Source organism: Castor canadensis, chromosome 7 (genome assembly GCF_047511655.1).
Source record: "Castor canadensis chromosome 7, mCasCan1.hap1v2, whole genome shotgun sequence".
Taxonomy (NCBI): Eukaryota; Metazoa; Chordata; class Mammalia; order Rodentia; family Castoridae; genus Castor; species Castor canadensis.
In genome coordinates, this window is record NC_133392.1 from 28,080,159 (window position 1) to 28,100,602 (window position 20,444).

At 35.0% G+C, this 20,444-nt stretch overlaps 1 protein-coding gene across 8 annotated transcripts in view; it reads right to left on the reverse strand.

The window, feature by feature from the left end:
- Positions 1 to 20,444, reverse strand: part of Btrc (beta-transducin repeat containing E3 ubiquitin protein ligase) — a 168,412-nt gene that overhangs the window by 133,058 nt on the left and 14,910 nt on the right. The window lies entirely within an intron of this gene.

A 20,444-nucleotide genomic window follows, 5' to 3' on the forward strand; every position in this document is an offset into this window, starting at 1 on the left:
CTACAGAAAGCTGTTTGAACTTGCAAGCTGAACCCAACTGGACTGAATAACTGATAAAATAAAAATAACATTCTTAATGGGATTGGAACAAAAACTCAGGGCTTTATAACACAAAAGTGCCAAAGATACAACCCAAAATTTATTTTCAAACCAAAAAAGAGGAAAATTCCAACTGGCATCAACAAATAGCAATATCAAAATAACACAGATGTTGGATTTAACTTCAAATACAAAGGCTTTAAAATAGCTAGGATAAAAATGTTCACATAACTAAGGACACCTAGTTATTCAACCACTCTTGAAAGAAAGTGTGAACAAATAAACAATACAGAAAGAAGCAGCAAGTGGAAACATAAGTGAAATCTTATATCTCACTGAATGGGCTCAATAGCAGCAGAATGGAGATTACAATCTGTCAACAACCAAAAAAAAAAAAGAATCCAGCATGTAAAAAGGATTATTTACCAATTTACCATGACCAAGTGAGACTTACCCTTGAATTGCAAGGATGGTCTCCTTGAATCCTATACATCTTCCCATTCAGTACTATGAGCTGTATCTGTACCCCTAAAATTCTTGCCCCTTCTTGCTTAAGGGGGAAATGAGGCAATCTATTCACTGAAATTAAAAGTTATTAAGACAGAAATATAATTCCAAAATGAGTATTTTCCCCAAAGTACATACAATGGGAAGCCATCATTATTTTAACAATGCCATCGATGCTTACAAAATTTTTTAATTTAAGCCTTCCAACGTGAAACTGGTTGACTTTGAATATTCAATGGGTCCTTGCCTCTAAAGGGATTACAATCTAGTAGGAAAAAAATAAAATTTAAAGATATAGCAACCACATGTTAACTTTTATAAACATTAGAAAACACTAGACAAATTAGGATTAAAATGTAAAATAATACTAGCTTGTGCTGAGTGCCAGTGACTGACATCTGTAATCACAGCTACTTGGGAGACTGAGATCAGGAGGATCACAGTTCAAGGTCAAATGAGGCAAATAGTTTGAAAGACTCCTATCTCAAAAATAACCAGACCAAAATGTAATGGAGATATGGGTCAAGCGGTAGAGCACCTTCTTTGCCTGGAGTTCAAACCCCCGTCCCACCAAAATAAATTAATATTATAAATAAATTTATAATAAATAAATTTTTAAAATATTACTAGTTTGATACCATTATGGTTAGACCATACAAACTCATACTGGTTTTATAACCTTTGGATGCCCAGACCACTACTGTATATACATCAGAAGTGTGCAAGTACATGATGAAATGAACTGCTGGATAATCACACCAACTGAGCAAGACAGACTCTAATCCAGGAGTGCAGAACTATCCTCAAATCAATTACATGACTTTGAGCAGTTCACCTAATTTCTATGCTTTTTCACTGGTGAAATGGATAAATTGACTTATGTCCATCTCCAATGCTTCTAATATAAATTTCAAAAATAAGAATTAATTTCACCACAAAACTTGGACTGAAGGGATGGAAATGATCTTAAGAAACAGGGAGGAGGAGCAGCTCCTGATACTTATTTAGAACAGTTAAAATTCAAACTTGGCTGCCTTCTGAAATAAATTCTATTTGTTATTATTTATTAAGTATGCAATTAGTCAAATATAACAGTCTGATAAACTAAAATTTTGAACAAACAAATGCTTTAAAATTCTAATAACTATGCATAAGCAATAAATTATTCTTACTTGAATTTCTACTGCTGTGTAGAGCAGGGTTACTAAGTACATAATTACATAAGCGAGCCACCCAACTTCCAAAGGAGCCATTCCAGTGAATTGTGTAAATAATATGCTTTAAAAAAACATAACCTCCTCACATATGAATTTAGATATACCAGATATGGAATAGCTGTGCACCTGTGAGACTAGAACAGTCTTAAAAAGGCTTTCCTAATTATGAATTTACCAGAGAGACTAGAATGACCCAAAGCAAATTAATACACAGACTTTTTTCAACTTTCTATAAAAACCATTTTCACTATTCTGCTTTAGTACAGAAAAACAAAACCTCTTAAAAGTCACTGGTATAGAACCCCAGAGTACGAGACAACAGCCCAATTTTTTCTAACATCAACATTCTGGGTTTTTGTTTAGTTTCTTGTGTTTCTTTCTTTTTTTTTTTTTCTTCCACTTGTGTCAACATAGTAAGTTTAGTCAGGTTTATGGTGGTTTATGACCGATTTTACTATAAGATTGTTAAATTTGAAAGAGTAAGTACCATTTTTTAAAAATCACATAAAATATTCAACATTAGCAGGCAACAGGGCACCTTAATAATGCTGAGAGGTCACATGTTTTCTGTACTAAAAAGAAATATTTAATACATGTGAACAGGAAACCAACTAACTCAGTAAACAAATTTATGCATAGTTAGGTAGTATCTTTATTTTCCTTGTACCTGAAGAAAAGGGATGTTCACTTACATTTCCTTTGCCACATTATTAAAAATTATTTGATGTGAATTCCTGTATTACTGAAATGTTCATTTTCTTGGTAATAGTCTATCTACAATTACCTCAGATTAGGTTTTATAAACTCAATACCTATACCTGTATTTAAAGAGCTTTTAAGTCATACCAGAAAAAAAAGTATTTGGTTATACTGGAATTTCATTGTATTAAATTCATGTCAAATCCCACTGCAATAAGCTCTAAGGGACTGTCTAAATTCTTTTATTGTCCTAGAATTTATTGCATTAAAGATTATTTGAAATAACTAGGCCACCAGCTGAGGCCTGGGAATCATGAGGTTATACAACAATTTTTGATGATGTGGAGCTGGCCTATACACAAATTTCAAATGCTTATAGTTCTCATTGGGAGGATTAGGCTTTATGTATTTCTGAGATGGAAGATAGAGAAGTGAGAGGGAAGGGGAGGGGAAAGAAGAAGAAAGGAAGAAACAGAAAAGGAAAGCTTGGTTTTACTTGAGGAGTAGATAGATGTTGAAGCAGTCTTCCAATTTGGTGAAAGGTATTTGCAGCACTCCTCCTCTTCCTGATGGATTTACATGTTTGTGCATGGCAGTTGCTATCACTCAACAAAGGCTAGTACCATGTTAATAATCCACATGCTAAGGCCAGCGTGGCTACTGTATTGGAACTCTTCCCTCTCACTTCCCAAAGAGAGAACAAGAAGCCACACAGTAAACAAAATAGGAAACAAATGCACACACAGTACTTACAGATTCTCCTCCTCTACAAATATGTTTGCTCTGGGGAATGAGTGCAAAAGGCCCTGTCTAGAGCTTTCTTCTTGAGAGGGAAAGCCCAGTCATGAAAGGATTCCCTAATATCAAACAGTATTTCAATGACTGCAAACCAAGTCTCCCAGCTCTCCTGGGTACTCCTTAATTTAACTTTTGTGTAGGGGTAGGGAAAAGAAAATTGCTTGCTCATTAGAAAGAAAATAAGTGCCTACATAAATAAATGCAACCATATTACACCTGATTTCCTAGGTACCACACACAGACCAGCAGAGGGAAGAAACTGGTGTTCAGCAGTGTGTTTACTTCAGTATTTGCAAATCGCTGATTGGCAGCTACAATATATGAAATAAACAACTACTTCAAAGACCAAGTGTCATGTTCCCTAGTAAGTAACAAAAATGAACATTATCTACCCTCCCCTTGATGTTTATGGATTTAGCAAGAGAATAGGTTTATTGGCTATTTGATTGTTTGATATGTTGTGAGGACAATTTCTATGATGGTGTGGTTATTGCCAAGGTTAGATAAGAAATTCTCCTTCCTCTCAGGACATTAAGAGTTACATATTCACAAGAAGGATCCAAAATGAGTATTTTTGAAGCAAGCAAAATATGACAATAAATTGTGAAATGGGGAATGATGACTATATCTAATAATCTTTCTTCTTCCAGGAAAATAAAGAACCTGATCTTCCAGTTCAATTTATCATAAACCAAGATGCAAACTAGTACGTCTCAAATGCACAACCTTTTAGACATCAATCTAAAAATCAGTACATGAGATATTAATGTAAAACACCTTTAGAGATTCACAAACTAGTTTTAAAAACTTCTGTTCCGAGATAAGTTAGAAGAGAGGGAGATTCAAAATTCATGCATCAGCCAGGTGGCAGTGACTCATGCCTATAATCCTAGCTACTTGGGAGACTGAGATCAGGAGGATCAAGGTTCGAGGCCAGCCCAGGCAAAATAGTTTGTGAGACCTCATCTCCAAAATAACTAGAGCAAAATGGACTGGAGGTATGGCTCAAGCAAAAGAACGCCCACCTGGGGAGCATGAAGCCCTGAGTTCAAACTCCAGTACCACCAAAAACCAAACCAAACCAAACAAAAAAACCCACTCTTTTTTTGGTCAGTCAATATTATTTCTCATAACTGACTTTTTTTGTGGTGCTGGGGATCGAACCCAGAGCCTTGCACATGCTAGGCACGCATCATAACTGACTTATGTTCACACCAGTTTTCAACTACAACTCAAGAATATAAAAATTTAAAAAAAAAAGAGGGGTTAATATAAAACCTCTACTAAAGGGGAAAAGGTAAGGACATTAGTATATGTAGCTCATGCTCAGGTAATGTTCAAGTATTTGCAAAGAAATGTGGATGAAAATAGGAGGAATGAAACATGAGTTTTTAGATAAAATCTTCAGTTTTATGGATATTTATAGCACACATCTGTGCCCAGTCTTGCAGAACTCCATCTTCCTCTACCTCATTTGTATTATAAACTGCTCTTAAACCACTTTAATACATTGTTACAGGGATACTTCTTTTACACAGTACCTATGTAGCAGGAGATCAATACTCTAATACAGACACTCTGATTCCATTACCACAAAAACCTGTGCAACCAGCCAGCTGCTGCACAAAGAACACAGCTTTCATCAGGTTTATTCCAAACGTGTCTCTATTCTTCTAGATGAGACATTTTGCTTTGACAGGCAAATTAGAAATTGGGAAAGAAATAATGGCATTTAAAGTAACACTTAAGAAGCTTTGATAATAAAACAATAAAAATTAAATTAAAAAAAAGCTTTGATTACAGAGAAAGTTTGGAAGATAGAGCTAAAAGTAGTATCTTTACAACTATAGGATGCATATCATTTACCAGGAAACCTATCTGTTCATATGAAATCATATGATTTATAAAGCACTCGATGCTTTATAAATTGCCATGACATTAGATGTTTATGCTGCAGTTTACCTCTTAACATGATACAGCAAGAAGGTATGAAAAAGAATGAAAATTAAGCACTAACTGAAAATTGAAGGAAAGAGGAAAAAAACTACTATTTTTTTAAGAAGTCATTTTTAGGGAAAAAAAATCTCTAACTCATTTCTTTCTAAATTTGTTACCAAAATCTCTTTATTTACAGTCTTTTCATATAGTTACATTTATCTTTCCCTCATGCCATCATTATTATCTGAAGCAATAGAACTGAGTTGAAATACAATTAGAAAGGACAGAGCTCTGACTATACACAGTGATACAAGCAACTTGTGGCACCAGAAGGATTTAACTTTTGTCTAAAACCAATTTTCCCTGTCTTTTCTTACAGTATTTATTTTAAATGGACTAAAGCTGCAATACATCCTTTCTAGAACAGCTTTATAATCATTTTCACAACTATGGTTGCTATAACAACAGGACACAGCTTATCTGTGCTGTTTTCATTTTTCCCATTAGAGTTGCCATAACAACACAATCATTATGCTTTTTTCCAATATGTAACAACTTTATTCTAGGACTGTATTCTAAGGACACTAGATTTCCCCAAAAAGAATGAAATTAACAGAATTTATATAAGAATTTTAATTAAATATGTAACACCTAACTGTAATATCTTTTGGGGGAAAAGTTACTTTCGTAAGAACTTCCATCATATAAAAACAAACGATATCAACAAATTCTGATATATGATTAAACCTAAAGACTGTCTACTATTAGTAGTGACTGATTTTTGTACAGACTCCCCCAAGCAAAAGATAACAATACCATTATGAGCTGTAGGAAAGTGTCTATTAATACCTAGAACAATCAAAAATAAAAAACAATCATCAATCATCAATAGTCAAGTCGATCAAGCATGAAAATATTCTATACCACATACACTGCTGTGATAATCCAACCTCATTTATTAAGAATCCCACAGAAAGAGTAGTTGGCTATATACTAGCTAACCTCCATTTTTAAATCTTCACCTCACATTCAAGCTTTTCTGTGGTAAAAGAATCCTTCAGAAACTCATAATGTTCAAATACAGCATAGAATATTTATAAAAACTCACATTCATAAAAAAGATCAAAAAAAGCATCTATCTTCAAATTTGGCAATATAAAAATGTGAAAGTATTTTGTTTTTTTTTTTCTCAAATTTCTTTTTTTTTTTTTCATTTTTCTTTTATTATTCATATGTGCATACAAGGCTTGGTTCATTTCTCCCCCCTGCCCCCACCCCCAAAAATGTGAAAGTATTTTGGCTACGGGACACCATATCTGTTCCTAAGACAATCATGTTGGAACACGTGAGATAGAAATTAGAGTTCTCAATTGTTACAATGGATATTTGCTGTAGCAAGACTTTGTGTGTACAAAAGGTTATCTTTAATAGCTTCAATAACTAAATTCAGATCCTTTGTAACTTTGGACAGCTAACAAAAACAAATTTAAAACTCCCTATAAATAGCCGTGAATATATACATATAAATATATTCATTGCTTACAAACAAAACATAGAAATATTACTCCCATTTAAGGAAAAAATATGTAAATGTTACTAAATTCCCATTAGTCCCCCACAGGCTTAGGAAAATTATTTATAATATTGTAGTATTTTTACAGAAGAGAACTAATGTTCATATATTAATGTAACAAGACACATTTTAGTTTTAATCACAGCTGAGATAATTTAATAAATTCTGTAGTATTCAATGAACTGAAAAATATAATTTATTAAGCCAAACCTGAGAATCAAAGTTAATATATTTCATGGCAATCATTTTCTCAAGTTCATGTGTTACAGGAAAAAATTCTACATGCTATTTCAAACTATGAAATAACAATTAACAGAGTGCATTTTAGCTATTTTTTTAAGGAGAGGAAGAGTTTGTAAACATTAAAAGCCAAAATAATTATTAGACCAAGATCTTTCCTTTAGCATCTTTTCCACATTCAGGAAAATACAGAACTCCAAGGCAATGATAATGAAAACAACTTCATCAAAATAGAGGTTATACTACTTAAAGGTGGGACTAAAGGAAAGGGAACAGCAGCACAGAAGGTATTGAACAAAAAGGGGCACCTTGTTAAGATGAGGATAAAACAGACTCCGATGATAGGTGCCATGGGTATACTCTCACATGAAAATTAAACCAAGGAACCGGACTAAAATAATATACAAAAGCCCATTTCTCTCCAACCCTTTTCTGATCTCCTTTTGTGAGGCCTAAACTCCCCAAGCAAAAGCTATCTAGCAATGATGTCTAAATTACCTGAAGTCAGTAGGTCCTACACTATATGCAAGATGATACAATTTTATCAAAAGCAGTAATGTGAATTTAGATACTAATACTGCTTAATACAGACTGGATGTCTCTGGTGTTTTGACAGGATAAATGAATTACTTCTGCTTGTATGTCCCAGCATTGTTGGTAACTATTATGACTCATTCAGAATAGAACACCACTTAAAAGAGAGCCTCTGGCCTCATCTCCAGGGCTGTCTGTGTGAATGGACATACATTCAGACCTGTGTTATTGCTGTTACACGTGCTGGAACTCACTGATCTGACATGTCTAGCCATGTACTCCATAGGGAACTACAGATTTCTGAGACAAGCTCCTACTACTCTTCTCAAGAATTATGCCTTCTTTGTTTCTTCCCCCTCTTCCTAGAGTCAGAGGTAGTATATTTTTGTTTTACTCACAACTGGTCAGTCTGTGACTATATCTTGTGGCAAGGGGAAAAGTGAAAAAGTTGCTTTTCTTTGGTATTAGATTACTGACTCGTTGAACAGACAAAAACTCAGGAATGAGATAATGTCAACAATAGAAGCAAAGTGAAATACAAGCCAGGCAAGGTACATTATGTAAAGAGATAAAGTATTTAATGATTGAAGAATAAGAAATCTATATATACATAACATCCATATGTCCTCTACCTACCAAGATTTATGTCAATCTTCAACAATTAGATCTAAAAATATCCATTTTCTCGTGGTTGGTGGAGTGGCTCAAGTGGTATAGCGCCTGCCTAGCAAGCATGAGGCCCTAAATTCAAACCCTAGTACCGGCAAAAAAAAAGTAAAACTATACTATCCATTCTCCAAAATTTACATTTGAATATAATTATATTGCTATTTAAACCATTCTCATGTTATAAAAAAGATAAATTTGGAGTCTGTACTTCCATTTCCTGAATGGGGGGATGTTCCCCCCACCCCCACCCATCTTCTTACTTTATATCCTATTAGTTTTTGCTAAAACTTTAAAAAAAAAAATTACCAAAGAATCCCTTTCTTTCATTAAAAAACAAAACGAAACAAAACTTTGGTGTATCTTTAGTCACAGATCTCCACAACTAACCCTACGAAAATAAGTTCTCCCAAATAGAATTGAGATGGAAATATGTTTCTCTAACTAACCAATATTCACATTCCATAAAATGATCTGCAATTCAGTTACTAAAATCCTGAAGTACTAGGTACATTCCTGAATACATACTTAGTTAAGAAAGTTTATATTTACTATAAGACGTCTGCAATACTCTGGCTATGCTTATTCAAAGTATTAGTTTCTTCATTCAACTGCCTTTCAACGATATCTGAAATCTGTAGAGAAACAGAAAAGACAAAGGACTCATTTCTGTCACAATGAGTCTTCTTCCCTTGTGTGAGACCAACTGATTTCCTAATTAGGGTATGCACATGCCAGGAAGAACGCAAAAGGATCCTTTGAAGGGTAGGAAGAAAATAGAAGAACTAATTGACTTAAGTTTTTAGCTTAAAAAAAAAAAAAAGATTTTTTTTTCTATTTTTATGATAGTTTAACACTGGTTCCCTTGATCTGATGTTAGATGATTAAATGTCACTTACAAACCAAGTTCATATGGAAGACTGGGAGTTCTACAACATAAAAGAGTTGGCAGTGCTGCTGTCCTTCATTCTTTCTCTTTCAGCATGTTGCAAAAAACTATAGTGTGAACAGGATTTAAGAATATTATCTAGTTTAGTGGGGTGCCGGTATCTCATGCCTATAATCCTACTTGGGAGGCAAGACCAACAGGATCAAGGCTCAAGGCCAGCCTGGGCAAATAGTTCAGGAGACCCCACCTCCAAAATAATCACAGCAAAATGAACTAGGGGTGTAGGTCAAGTGGAAGAGTACCTGCTTTGCAAGAGCAAAGACCCGAGTTCAAATTCCAGTACTGCCAAAAGATTAAAAAAAAAATGACAGTCAACTAACCCTTTTCTAATTTTTTGCATAAGCACTTCATTTGTCACTGTCCAGAATAAAAGCAGTATTAAACTAACCATCAGTGAAAAAAGTGAGCCAAAGACACTGTCAAGAAAACTATCCGGGGGTTGGGGATTTAGTTCAGTGGAAGACCGATTGCCTGGCAAGTATAAGGCCCTGAGTTAAGTCCCCAGCACTGAAGAAAAAAAAAGAAAGAAAACTATCTGGGCACAACTTATACATACATGTTTATTTACATTTATATTTGTCCCTAAGTGTGTATAATACGCTTTGACATAGTAGCTAATTATGACAAAATACGAATACAATTTGAAAATTAACAAAAATACTCAGAAAAATTTTCTGAATGATCAGGAGGCCACTGCTCTAGATAGCAAGTTTCCTGGATTTTTTAAAAAGAATTTAGCAAATTAAAGTACATGTCAACATTGCAATTTTTGTAGTCTCTGAAACAGCTCCACTAATACATGACAAACTAGAAGCACTTTGTGAAGCCTAATCAAAAAAGCTGAAACCATGTTAAGAAACAAAGTAACAATTGACTGAAGGATAATGTATCAACCTAAAACACAAAAACACAGAATTTTATATGTAGATAGCACTGTTTTAGTTTTATAAACTCCATTTGCTAGTAAATTAGGTCTATATTTCCAAAGATGACCAAACTATATATTCCAAAGTAATAAATTTCAAAAAAGTAGTTCTCTAACTTGAATATTTCTTTTGAGAATCATTTTCTAATTTAAAACCTTCCAGGGTTTCAAATTACCTATTTTCCAAACCTGAAATAACTCCTTAAGGGTGTAATATTCGAATCACAGCAGGAACTATAGTTACCATATAGGGTAAGCAATAATCTGTACAAGTTGTTTTAAAAGACAAATCAAATTGAATGCTATAACAAGAAATCCTTGTTATAAACACACTAGTTTCAGGAAAAGTTCTTTAGGCAAAGTTCTTACAAAAAGTTTAATTATCAAGAGTAAAATTCTAAGTATAATAACCATTTATATTTTCCTCTTTTCATAAAGTCATCAAAATAAATATCTGAATTCCCCACAAGACTTAAAAGATATAAAATGAATCTGTTCTGATGAAACACCTTAGAAAGTAAAGCTGGGGATAGTGGTACACATCTCTAATCCTAGCACTTGGAAGTTTGAGGTAGGAAGATTGTAAATTTTCAAGGCCAGCCTGGATTATATGGTGAGACCATTGCAAAAAAAAATAATTAAAAGTATCTGAAGGTTACTTGGAACAAAAATTAGAAGGAAGAATGCTAGATATTATATTAACCCTTAAAAGTTTTTTTTTTAACAAAATATATAAAGTTAAAATTGGTGTGTATGGGCTGGCAGAGTGGCTCAAGAGGTACAGTATCTTTCCAGCAAGCTCAAGCCCTGAGTTCAACCCCTAGAACCAACAAAGGAAAAAAAAAGATATTTACAAATTGATTGTATAGGATGGCAAGGTGTTTTTTTGTTTTTACTTTCTTGAATTTATTCTAATGTCTTTTTGAAAAAAACTTGAAGCTCATTTAACAAAAATTATCATAAGACACTCATAAAACAATACCATTTCTTTTTTTTTTTTCTTTTATTATTCATATGTGCATACAAGGCTTGGGTCATTTCTCCCCCCTGCCCCCACCCCCTCCCTTACCACCCACACCGCCCCCTCCGTCTCCCCCCCACCCCCTCAATACCCAGAAGAAACTATTTTGCCCTTATTTCTAACTTAAAACAATACCATTTCATTTACTCCCTACAATGATTCAACAAGGTAAACAGGGCAGTTTTTCATCAGCCTCGATTTACAAGAGAGAAATGAAGAAAGGTAAATGATTGCACAAATATGTGCTGCTTACCACATGTCACACACTGAAATATACTGAAGGGAAAAACAAATAAAACTTTACTCTCAAAGAGTTTATTTTCTAATGGAAATAAAATAATTAGAAAATAAAAAGGGAAGGGGCTTTACTTTAGATAGAGTCTTCTGTAAGAAGGCAACATTTAAACTGAGGTCAAAGCTGAGCATGGTAGTACACACCAGCAGTCCCAGCACTCAGGAGCAGGGGCAGGAGTACTGAGAATGTGAGGCTAGTCTGGGCTACAAAGTGAAGCCCTGTCTCAAAAAAATCCAAAAAAAAGGACTGGAAGCATGGCTCAAGTAGCAGAGCACCTGCCTAGCAAGAGTGAGACCCTCAGTTCAAACCTTAGTAAACCACCACAAAAAAAAAAAAAAAAAAAAAAATCCAAACAAAGGTCCAGGTCCAAGAAAATAGCAAATAAAAAAGACAGTAATACAGTAGTCTTGCACGAATTCTGCAAAAGGCCAGTGTTACCTGACTGTAGTTGGAGACTGGAAATACTAACATGATGTGATCAGAGAGGTAGGCATGAAAGGGATACATCTGCCTGGCAAAATTTGACTATGTATAACCTAAGTGCAAAAGGAAGATATTAAATTTAGATTTTTACAAGATGACTTTGGCTGTCCTATGGAGATTGGATTTAACAGGGAAAATAGTAAAAAATATAGATATATATTTTTTCCCTAAAATATATTACAATAACCCAAAGAAAGGTGATGGTAGTGAAGACAGATGAATTGGGAGAAATGTTAGAAATAGAACAAATTGAATCTGATAATGAACTGGATATTATAAGGAAAAGTATGGAGTCAAGGATGAGCCCAGCTAAGAGGCTTTAATATTCAGGCAAATGTGGTACCACTTACTGGGATGAGAAGACTGGCAGAGGCAGGACTGGGGGTGGGAGGGGATCATAAAGCTGGAGGCATGGTTCAAGTGGTAGAATGATGCCTAGGATGTGTGAGGCCCTGAGTTCAAAACCCCAGTACCATGAAAAAAAAAAAAAGATTGTAACATTCAAGTGGATGGTCAGTTAACATATATATGAAGCTAGAAGTCAGAGTAGGATGAGTTGAAGATCATTAGCAAATCAGGAGTTACTAAGATAAAGCCAAGGAAATAGACGATCACTTAGGAATGAAGTGTAGGTAGGAAACAAAAGAAGGCCCAAGGGCATGAAACTCCAACATACAAAAGATTTATCTAAGGGTCAAATCCTTATAAGTAATCTGCCTCAAGAAAATGTCCTTTCACTTGATCCAACTGTCTCAACATTAAAACAAAGCAAAGACAACTTCCCTAGCCAAAGGATCTCATATTTTAGTATTTAGTTTGTTTTGCTTTGTTTTGTTGTGGAGGATTGAACACAGGGCCTTCCACATGATGAATACAAGCGCTATTACTGAGCTATACCATAGTCCAGTATTTAGTTTTTAAAATAATTTCATATTTTTTGTTCCTATAATTAATGAACTTGAATCTTAATTATTTTGTTTGCCTTTAGGTACTTGTTTTTGAATTTGACAAGCAACCTGTAAAATTCCTAAGAAGGTATAAAAAGCCACAAATAGACAAGAAGAAAAACAGTAAGGTATGAGAACTTACTATAAAAGCTTTGTGAGAAAGGCAGTATAGTATTAACAAAGGATAAATAGAACAGAACAGAATAATGAGTTCAAGAACAGAATGCATCAATTCTCTTCCAATAAATGATGTTGGAAGTCACTGGAATCCATATGGAAAAAAATGAAATGGAATCCCTTATATCAAACAAGTCAATTCTAGAGAACCTAAAGTTCTAAATGTAAATGGCAACCATAAAACTTCTGATAGAAAATATGAGACTATTTTCATAACTTCAGAGTAGGGAAGGCTTTCTTAAACAAGTCACCAAAGTACTAACTAAACACACACATGCACTCACACACCTAAATCTACCTAATAATCACATCCAGTGAAAGAAACACAAACTCAACCACAAATAATAACAGTCAAAAGAGCACCAACCAGGCTTAGACTTGGGAAATACGGGCTTTAATCCAAACTGTCATCATCTGTGACCTTGGATCAGTCACACAAGTCTTCAGGTCTCCATTTACTCATTTTTTTTTTTAAAGGAAAGAGTAGTCCATGACACTTTTTACTGAAACCTCATAAAAATTGTTTTTCCAAGTGGCATGTGGTATTCATAGGATAAAATTCTAAACAGGTCTTTTGTGAGGGTATACTGCTTATCTAAAAATGATCACAAACTACTCTTTCTTGAATGAGCTAACAAAATGGATGCATTCTCAGTACTGATACAGTAAGAGGATGCAGAAAAAGAGAAGAAGATAAATGTTTCCCAGGTCTCCCAGAACTGCAGAGTATAAATAACTAAACATGCTGACAGTGTTTAAGGTTGACCTTGATAAAATAGTTTATTTCAAATGTTCCTAGATGTAAAGTACATTCACTAGGGTAAACTGACCTTGCTAGGCATTTGCTTGGTCATACTATTTCTCTAGTAAAACTGATAAAAGTAGAAAGATAAGGAAATATCAGTAAAATAGTTATCAAAAGATTTTGTCTATCTATCCACATATTCCTGACAAGTAAAATTCTATCATGGTATACAAGGATAAATTGTGGCTGCTTGCCTGAGTAGCTACGGGAATGAGAATATTAAGAACAGGATTTCCAGCAGAATTTTTTTTATAACCACTAGCCAACTCATCTTTGTACCATTTTCATGACACTACCAAACAACCTACTCAACATTTCATTAGCTTCTCAAAATGACATTTTATCATGAAACACAGACCTTTCAGTTAAACCCCTATTAAAAGTCACAACTAGTTATACTGAAAAGATAACGATCAGCAAAGGCTTTTTAATAAAAATACATTATTATACAACAATCAAAAACTAAAGCTACTTAAGGAAGTCATAACCTAGGGTCTCGGGATAGGATTCCAGGGTGTTCAGTCTCCTAAAATTATGTAGAAGATACATGCACATGATGGAGAAAAGATCTTGCAGCACACAAAAGATTTTCAGAGAGGTCCATGAACCAAAAAATGTTTAAAAGCCTTGAATGAGATGATCCTTCCAAATGCCTAAAACTTATAATGCCATGAAAATTTGGCAACTTTTTTGTTTTCAGTGAGCCACACCTCCAGTCCATTTTGCTCTGGTTATTTTGGAGATGGGGGTCTCAATCTATTTACCGGTTGGCCTCAGAACCCAATCCTCCCAATCTTAGCCTCCCAAGTAGTTATGATTATATGTGTGACCAGCACCTGATCTGGTGACATTTTAGATAAGAAGGTATCTTAGCTAAACTGGGCTGAGGGTATGGCTATTTGATCCCAGCTACATCAGCCTAGCAAAAAAACGTGTGCCCTATCCCAGAAATAACTAAAGCAAAAAGAGCTAGGGATGTGGTTCAAGTGGTAGAGCACTGGCTTAGCAAGCTCCAGGCCCTAAGTTCATACTAGGGAGTTCAAACTCCAGACCATCAAAAAAAAAAAAAAAAAAAAAGCAGGGCAGGAGAGGGAGGATTGGTTTCTTAACATCAGTAGCTATACCTTATAAGCAGTATTTGGAATTGAATGGACAGCTTCATTGCCAGTCTTCATTTTATTAAAAACTATCCATTTATTGGTTCCATGGAATCATGACTATTGGTTGTCTGGGAATGAGTCTCCACCACAATTAAATCTTCCATCATAATTGGAGAGTGACCTGTATTGGACTGTGACCATAACCAAGGAAATAATTGACAAAAGTCCACAAAGTGTTCAGGTCTTATTTTTTAAAAGATACTCTTTTTATACACTACAAAGAAATAATTAGTATTTTGGCTTTTTTAAATTCCCAAAGGTTCTCCTGTCACATAACTGTGAATGTAGACCCTCTTCTGGAGGCTAGATTCTAGAGGTAGACTCTGAAGACTTCCATTCTCCAATGCTTATACTGGTTTCAGAACAAAGAAAGCATCATACAGTCAACATAGAAGTCATTGAACATATCTCCTTCACACAGGTACAGTAGTTTGATGAAAATTTCAAAGACAAAACCAACTTTTCTGAACACTTTAGGCAGGCTATTCACTTGTTCTTCCCAACTATATCTCTTGACAGTTTCTCCCACTTGCCACCATTTTCCACATAGGGATGAAAGGACAGAACCAAGGCAAGGATAACTCCACCTTTAATTAGCTCCAAGACACTTTCAAATAAGTCAGAAGCTGATTGCAACAGTCCAGCAAACTGAAGTAACTGATGACATCATACTGTAATCTGTCATTCTGTTATACCAAGCACTCTGTATTTCTTCTTCTGCAACTGCCGTATCAGTTTCCAAAAGGTCAGTGGAATAGAGTTCTTCAAAATAAGGACTCATGATCAAATCCTTTATTCTTGTCCTCAGTTTATCTCAACTTTTAAAGCTTCTCTAAATAATCAAATTTGAACTACAATGTATTTCCCCACAAGTGAATCTCTTCTTAGGTCTTTTCTACAAGGAACCACTCTTTCTAGATTTTGAGTACATTTTCAAATCAATTCAAAATACAATCTCACTCTTTCCTGCTCCTAATTAATTAATTGGGACTATTAGTCCAAACTCACAAATCCCTGAGCTCTGAAAAAGCTATTAGTCTGGCCAAAATTTGGTGACTGATTCCCATCCCCACCTCGTACATAATTTTTTTTTTAAAAAACAAAACTTACTAACAAGAACTGTAATTTACCAACTACTCATAAGAAAGTATAGTTCTTCTGACTGGCAAGTAATTTGAAAAGGCAGATCAGTTTAGCTACATAAAATAAATATCCACCTGCACATCCCAGGACTAGTCAGGGCATGAAATTAAAACATTTTACTTGAAGAGAAATAGCTGCTTCCAGGCTGTGATTTTAGTCTGGGAAGCAAAAATTAAGGTCATCCTCTTCTCTCTGATGGTTATAGGAAACAAGAGAGGAAGGCCAACTGGCTAACTTCTATAATACAGAAAATATCTCTATGGCATGACAAATTTGCCACTTGCTTTACTAATTGCACAGACTGAACCAAGCTGCTGCAGAGTTTGCAGAGATCACTTACATACTTGAAAATGACCACTATGGATAACTATCCAATTTGGTCAAAACTGAGATCAGAATTTTTTGAGACAAGTAAAGAAAATTCAACATATAAATGCTACAATAACTTTTACAATAACCTATAGCAACACAGTCAATTTTGATTAGCTGGGTTAATGAAATCCTAATTTAGTAATTTAGTCAGTTGTTAAAAATTTCCCAACATTTATCAAAATCCACTAATACAAACTTCAACTTATTCCACTATTCTGTATCCACACCACTCTCATAAGAGAAAGAATCAGAGAAAGAAAGCCAGTAGAAAAATGGCCCAAATATCTATAAGCAGTATGTTGGCTCAAATGATATATAGAAGCCACAGTAGTTTTCAAAGTGTATCTCAAAAAATCTCAGCCCCTACCCCAGACCTAAAGAATGGAAAATTCCAGAAGAGACCCAAAGCCAGTCAGGCAATTCTAATATAGTTCCTAAAAACTTAACCCAATTCTTTAAGCAGTTTTAACAATGCTTTTTCTAAACATAAAAATGTGCTGGAAGCAGGGCTCAAGTAGTAGAGTACCTGCTAGCAAGCACAAAGTCTTGAGTTGAAACCCCAATACCACACATACACACCCACACACCCACACCCACTCACACACACACACAGCACTAGGGGTGGAAATAAAAATGATGAAACATGTAACATCTAAATTATAATACAAAAAATAAATATTAATTGGTTTAAGTTCAAAAACAAAAGAAAATAAAGATGATAAAAGTCCATGCAATGTCTTCCCCAAACAGGTAAACTGTTCACCATTTCAAAGTCAAGGAGACAGAAAAAAATGACTTAGAACTACCTAAAAATAAATGGGTTGATGATAAAAGAATCATCAACGGATACTCAAACTATTGGGTGAAACAATGTTGGGAAACGATGTTCACGCAGTCTCCAAGTGCAGTGCACTGAACACTTACTGATCACAAATACATTGTTAGATAAAATTTGTAAGAAGTCATTGTTTTGAAATATACTCCTGCACTAAATACCAACAGAACAGAAAAGAGTTACTCACTCATAGTAGGTGTCAAGTAATCAAACTGAGAGGAGCCAGTTTAAAAAAAAAAGTAACCAATCAAATAGGGCCCAGTTTAACTAAGCCAGCAAGATAAGGAAACCCTCTCTGTTTTAGACCCATAAGAAAAGTAACTTTAAAACAACCAATGCTTTTATTCTCTTTCTGCTTTCCTCAGCCTTTTTTCTGTCTATAAAATCAACCTCCCCTGCTCAACTTACTGGAATAGTCATTCTATCTTATAGAATAAGATGTTGTCCAATATCAGAAAAAAGGGGAAAAAAGGCCAAAACAAAAAAAACTTACCCTTTTTGGCAATACTGGGGATTGAACTCAGGGCCTCACATTCGCTAGGCACGCACTCTAGCACTTCAGCCACCTGCCAGCCCTCTTTGTGCTGGGTATTTTCAAGATAGGGTCTCTCAAACTTGTTTGCCTGGGGCTGGCTTCAAACCTGGATCCTCCAGAGTAGCTAGATTTACAGGCGTGAACCTGGCTCCAAGTAGGATATAGCTCCGTGGTACTATCTTTACAGTGAACAATATTAGCAACAATAGAACAAATTGATATCACATATCTTCTACTATAACACATTAAGAAACCCACAACACACATTCCTGCCAAAATATTTTCAATTCAATCTAATGACAAAGAACTAATCAAACTGGCAGGGGAGGGTGAATGAAGGAGATTAAGATGAGGGTATATGTTGATGGACTTCATATACTTATATGAAATAGAACAAGAAACCTCTTGGAATTGCTTTAAGTGGGGTGGAGAGGGAGTCAAGGGGTAGAGGAAGTAGGGGTGATCTTATCAATGTACAATATAAGCTTATTTTGAATTGTCACAATGAATTCCCTCCTGTATAATGAATATATCGTAATAAAATTTTTAAAGTTTATGTCCTATGGAAAAAAAAAACTAATCCAAATAAGAGATATTTTATAAAACTAGACTGACTAAACTTGGCTGTATAAAACTACAGCCAAGTGTCAGTGGCTCACACTTGTAATCCTACCTACTTGGGAGGCTGAGATCCAGAGGATCAAGGTTCAAAGCCAGCCTGGGCAAATAGTTCAAGAGACCCCCATATCTAAATGACCAGAGCAAAATGGACCAGACACGTGGCTAAAGCAATACAGTGCTTGTTTTGTAAGCTCAAAACCCTGAGTTCAAACCCCAGTCCCACCAAAACACAAAAAATCATTAAGTCAAGCCATCATGACCCATCATAAGTTGAGAACTTTCTGTAGTCCAAAAAAATTACAGCAAACTACAAAATAGCTACTCTTAAGATGTATACTCTTACTGGATCCTCAAAGCAACCCAGTACACAGGACATTTCCTGTGATGCCCATCCTAGAGATTAGGAAACAAGAGTTAGTATGACATAGTGGTGAAGAGCACTCATTCTAGAACTGGAATGTCTAAGCATTCCAGCTGAAACAAAGGCTGGAAATGGCATATTAGTTGGAACACCATCTGAATGATCTTGAGGAAATAACCTAACCACCTTGTGCCTTAGTTTCCACATCTGTAAATCAGGACAATATTTCTATATACCTAATAAGGTGAGAGGATCAAGATAATCAATATATGTAAAATACCTAGAATCTTGCTGTATATTCACTGAACTATGTTTGCTGCCATTAGTACTGTTCTTATTTTATTATTTCATTACCATCACCCAAGGTCAGAGAGGTAATAGTAAAAACAGGATTTAAAAATCAGGTCTTGGGCTCGTGGAGTGGCTCAAGTGGTGGGGTGCCTGGTTAGCAAGCATGAAGTCCTGAGTTCAAACCCCAGTACTAACACAAAAAAAAAAAAAAAAAAAAAAGAAAACCAGGTATTCTGGCTCCAACTTTGTGCAATATTCACTATTCCTGTTTCAATCACTTATAGTTATAAAAGGAAATAGAAAAATTACAGTAACATGTCATAGCAAAAAGGATATGCATATGTACATGACAGAGTACATGAATAAGAGAAGCTTGCTTAATTAAAAGAAGTTGTTATACCTAGTTCATCTTTAGTAAAAGCAAAACCTTAGATGCTTAAAGTCCTTTGTAATTTCGAAGAGTTTTTTTTTTTTTTTTTTTTTTGCAGTACTAGAGTTTGAACTTAGGGCCTTGGCTTGCTAGGTAGTTGCTCTACTTGAGTCACACTCCCAGCCTTTTTTCCTTTAGTTATTTTTCAGATGGGTCTCACATTACCACAGTCCTCTTATTTATGCCTTGCCAGTAGCTGACAGGCATGAGCCATTACCACCACCAGCCCAAAATACTTTTACTACTTAAAATTCCCCTTAGTCCTTCCTCATAATAGCTTTTTTCCCCCTTGGTGGGACTGGGGTTTGAACTCAGGGCTTCATGCTTGCAAAGCAGGCACTCTACCACTTGAGCCACACCTCCAGCCCTTTTTGCTCTGGTTATTTGGAGATGGGGTCTCATGAACTACTTGTCCAAGCTTGCCTCAAATTGTGATCCTCCCCATCTCAGACTTCCAAGTAGCCAGCATTATAGGCATGAGCCACCAGCACTGGGCTCATAATAGCTCTTTAATACAAATGTATTATCTTTCCTTTCCTGATGAGGAAAATGATACTCAGAGAGATTAAGCAATTTACTCAAGGTCTTATGATTTCTTAGAAAGTAGAACCAGAGAATGAGGACTTCTTTTCATTACAGCACAATGTAAAATTTATATTCTAACATAAAATAAACCAAGTTCAAGGTATTTCAAAGAAAACACACAAGACAGGCAGAAGTCCTGTAGTTTCAGTTATAAACAAATCATCACTAGTCCATTCAACAAAACAGATGTCACTTTATAGAGCTTTGATATTTTTCTTAAATACCTTTGAAAACAAGTATCAAAAAATATGAACTCTTATAAAAAGAGCTTTATTGTATCTTTATAGCTTACTACATA